Source organism: Dama dama, chromosome 31 (assembly GCF_033118175.1).
Source record: "Dama dama isolate Ldn47 chromosome 31, ASM3311817v1, whole genome shotgun sequence".
Classification (NCBI taxonomy): Eukaryota; Metazoa; Chordata; class Mammalia; order Artiodactyla; family Cervidae; genus Dama; species Dama dama.
In genome coordinates, this window is record NC_083711.1 from 8939451 (window position 1) to 8943745 (window position 4295).

Below are 4295 nucleotides of genomic sequence, written 5' to 3' on the forward strand. Positions count from 1 at the left end.
CCAGGTTCTGCTCCCCCCCACCCCGCCCCAGGAGGAAGGGTGGGGCCTCACGTCAGAGCTTTGAGTGTCCCTAGGGCTGGTGGTTTTGCCTCCTGTCACCTTGCAGGCCACCCTGCCACCTGCCCTGCCTGGGGAATGAGTGAAGAGATACCGGCAGAGTCTCTGAGACCTGAGGATCTGGTGGGCGCCCCACACCCCATGGGCTGCCCTCACATGGGAGGCCCTCCGGCTCCTCCCCCAGGCCACAGGCCGAGGTGGAGATCCCGCCCCTGGCCTGTGGTTTTCATGGTCACCGCCTTCTCAGTCCCCTCCGGGGCCCAGATGACGGGCCTCACTGACCTTTCACACGAGCACTTCAGGCCTTTGTGTGGAGTCATTGGTCTCCCTGTTCGTCCTCTGAAGGCACGGTTGACGTCGTGACAACTGTCAGCCGGCCCTGGGCCCAGTGGGGGGCAACGAGCCTGCAGGAGCTGCCAGCCTTGGGGGAGGCCAGGACGGTGGGCCCCTCCTTGCCAACCTCTGGGGTCACTGCGGTCCTTGTGAGTGTGAGTGTGTGAGTGTGTGTGTGTGAGTATGAGTGTGAGAGAGTGTGTGTGAGTGTGTGTGTGTGTGAGAGTGTGTGTGTGAGTGTGAGAGTGTGTGCATGTGTGAGAGTGTGTGTGTGACTGTGAGAGTGTGTGTGAGTGCGTGTGTGTGTGTGTGAGTGTGTGTGTGTGAGTGTGTGTGACTATGAGAGTGTGTGTGAGTGTGTGTGTGTGAGTGTATGTGTGTTTGAGTGTATGTGTGTGTGAGTGTGAGAGTGTGTGTGTGTGACTGGGAGAGTGTGAGTGTATGTGTGTGAGTGTGTGTGTGTGTGACTGTGAGAGTGTGAGTGTGTGTGTGTGTGAGTGCGTGTGAGTGTGAGAGAGTGTGTGTGAGTGTGAGAGTGTGTGTGTGTATGTGTGTGAGTGTGTGTGTGAGTGTGTGTTTGTGTGAGTGTGAGAGAGTGTGTGTGTGTGAATGTGTGTGTGACTGTGAGAGTGTGTGTGTGTGTGTGTGTGTGTGTGTTGCGTATTACCTGCCCGTGGCCAGAGAAACATCAGATTTCCCCAGGTGACTAGTCCCCAACAATGTAGTGGGAACTCAGGTCTCTTCCTGGTTATGACTTGATTGTGCGCCTCCAAGAAGTGATCCCTTCTCTTTAGCTGTGTATTTTTCCTTATCTCCAGGTCCATTAGGAGAGTAAGTTAAAAATACCTCCAGTTCCCTGGAGAAGAATCCTGTGTATAACCCAGACTGTAAAAAGTACAAACGACAACATGATTACTACCTATATTACAACTCTTATTGTTACCAGAATTTCTCAGCGCACTATATTTCCTTAAGCTTCCAAGACTATTAAAAGAAAGGAAATGAAATTATATGATTCTAGTTTTGTAAAAGGTGAAAGTATGTCTTCTAACTGTATATACATAGGAAAAAACCAGAGGGAAACATTTTGAGGTTGACAGTGGCTATCTCGGGGAAGTGGGATCACACATGCCGTGTATTTTCTTTCTATTTCAGCATTTCTTTCCTTTTAACATAAACCTGCAATTTTTGTCCCATCACTTCATGTCAAATAGAAGAGGAAAAAGTGGAAGTAGTGACAGATTTTATTTTCCTGAGCTCCAAAATCACTGAGGATGGTGACTGCTACCATGAAATTAAAAGACACTTGCTCTTTGGAAGGAAAGCTATGACAAACCTAGACAGTCATATACATATGTGAGAGTTGGTCCATAAAGAAGACAACATCGAAGAATTGCTGCTTTCGATCTATGGTGCTGGAGAAGACTCTTGAGAGTCCCTTGGACTGCAAGGAGATCAAACCAGTCCATCCTAAAAGAAATCAGACCTGAATATTCTTTGGAAGGACTGACGCTGAAGCTAAAGCTCTAATACTTTGGCCACCTGATGTGAAGAGCTGACTCATTGGAAAAGACCCTGATGCTGGGAATGACTGAGGGCAGGAGGAGAAGGGGGTGACAGAGGATGAGACGGTTGGATGGCATCACCAACTCAACGGACATAAGTTTGAGCAAACTCCAGGAGATAATGAAGGACAGGGAACCCTGGCAAGCTGCAGTCCACCGAGATTGCAAAAATCTGACACGACTTACCAACTGAACCACAACAGCAAGTATCTTTCTATAGTCAGAAAGAAACACTAAATATTGTTGTTGTTTTTAATGCTCATCTATATTCTGTGTGTCTAAAGACTAGAAATTTTCTCTACTCCTATTCCAGCTGGAAATGCAGCAGCTGCTTTTCTGGACACCCGGGGTGGGTTCGAGAGGGGGTTTCTGATCTGACTTCCACTCCACCTTCAAGAGATGACTTCAAAAAGGGCGGAGAAAAGGGTTTGCTGTCACACCACCTGAGCCATCGAGGGAGAGATGCCATGTTTTCCTTGACTCATCCTATCTGAATAATCTAGCGAGTTTGCCTGGATTTGCCAACTTTTTTTTCTGTTTGACTTGATGCTCTGTGCTCAAAAATGGGCAGAGGAAATCTCCAGGTGAGCGGTGATACTGAAACTTTTTGAGTTGTCATTCACTGGCGCTCCCATCCAGCTTGGTCCAACTGTACCAAGTCAGAGGACCCCTAGCCCAGAGGTGCTGGAGGAAGCACACACATGGGGAGGGAGAGGGGTTAGGGTCTGCTCCCATCTCTGGTAAATGAGTTATATCAGTCACAAGCAACCCTGGGAAACCCAAAGTGCATCTTGCTCATTCCCACCTTGTTTATTTTCCTCACTCTTCTAAGCAGAGTGGGCTTCTTGCAATTGGCTGGAACAGAGTTTGGTTGAAGGGTCAGAGTGAAGTGGCGCAAGCCGAGAAGACTATGGTTGGGATCATTTTCTCAGTCACACTTGCGGTTGGGCAAGCTCCCAGGGCTCAGTCACTTGGGTTTGCCCAGCCTCGGAGCACTGATTCAGTTATACATGTTGATCGTGTGTTGCTCCGATGACAGCCCTGCGAGGTTCCGAGATGCTTTCTCTGAAGGCGGACTTCATCCTTCCCCCTGCCTCTCCCTGCCTTTTCCTTAAATCTCATCAGATTGAAATCAGATTGTAACACACTCCAGACAATCAACCTATTCTTCCCAACGACAGCCAGTCAAACTCAGAAAATCTCTGTCAACATGAAGTTCAATGAAAACAGGAAGATAAATTCTCCAAAACCAAAATAAGACTTTTAAGGATAACAAGTTGGAGAACTCTGTGGTCCAGGCACCTGGGCTGAGTAGGGACCCAGGACTGCAAGGATCTGGTTGGTATTTTGTCTCATTTTAAAGGCAGAAAGGACTTCCCTGGTGGCTCAGATGGTAAAAGTGTCTGCCTACAATGCAGGAGACCCAGGTTCAATCCCTGGGTTGGGAGAATCCCCGGGAGAAGGAAATGGCAACCCACTCTAGTACTTTTGCCTGGAAAATCCCATGGACGGACCAAGGATCCTGTCAGGCTACAGTCCATGGGGTCGGCAAGAGTCAGACACAACTGAGCGACTTCACTTTCAAAGAGAGAAAATCTCATCTTCTGCCCTTAAAATCATTTCCAAGTGTTTACCAAATCCTCTCAAAGACATAATTCCGTTTCAAAAATAAATTTCTTTTTCTGAGGGTAAATATAACTCTTAATTGTTTAAAAAAAAAAAAAAAAAGATCCATGGAGAACTCCCTGGTGGTGCGGTGGTTAAGCATCTGCCTTCTGGTGCAGGGGACGTGGGCTCCCGCCCTGGTCCTGGAACTAAGATTCCATCTGCTCCAGAGCAGCTAAGCCCGGGTGCCTCGACTAGAGAGAAGCCCACGGAGCAGAAGATCCTGTGTGCTATAACTAAAACGCAATGCAGCCAAATAAATATTTTTTAAATGTTTATAAAAAATGATTAAATACCAAAAAGAGTAAAACTCAAACAAAATCCCACCCCTCAGACGTAAACACCAGTCACGCTTTCCTAAACGTTTCTCTAATAGACACACAGTTAGATGTAAACTCACACTAAACACAAATTCTACAACATGCAATATGTTATGACATCTTTCTCTAATTTATGTGTTTATTTATCTAATCAACTAAAGCTCCAGGTTATTATTTCAAATCATTTCAGGTTCAGGTTATTAAAATGTCTGCAAGGGATTTTACTGTAAATGCACAGCAACATTTCTTAACCTCATCCCTAAGGATTTTGGTCCACTCTGATTTGGTTTTAATATCAAAAGCAAGTTTGTGATGAATGCCCTCATACCTAAATCTTTGAGTCCTTAGGCTATGC

The 4295-nt window shown here is 46.7% G+C and overlaps 1 non-coding gene across 1 annotated transcript; it reads left to right on the forward strand.

The window, feature by feature from the left end:
• The first annotated feature begins 3330 nt into the window (after nucleotides 1-3330).
• Nucleotides 3331-3403, forward strand: TRNAC-ACA (transfer RNA cysteine (anticodon ACA)). The gene has a single exon. It is a non-coding gene; the product is annotated as a tRNA-Cys (tRNA).
• Nucleotides 3404-4295: the final 892 nt, after the last annotated feature.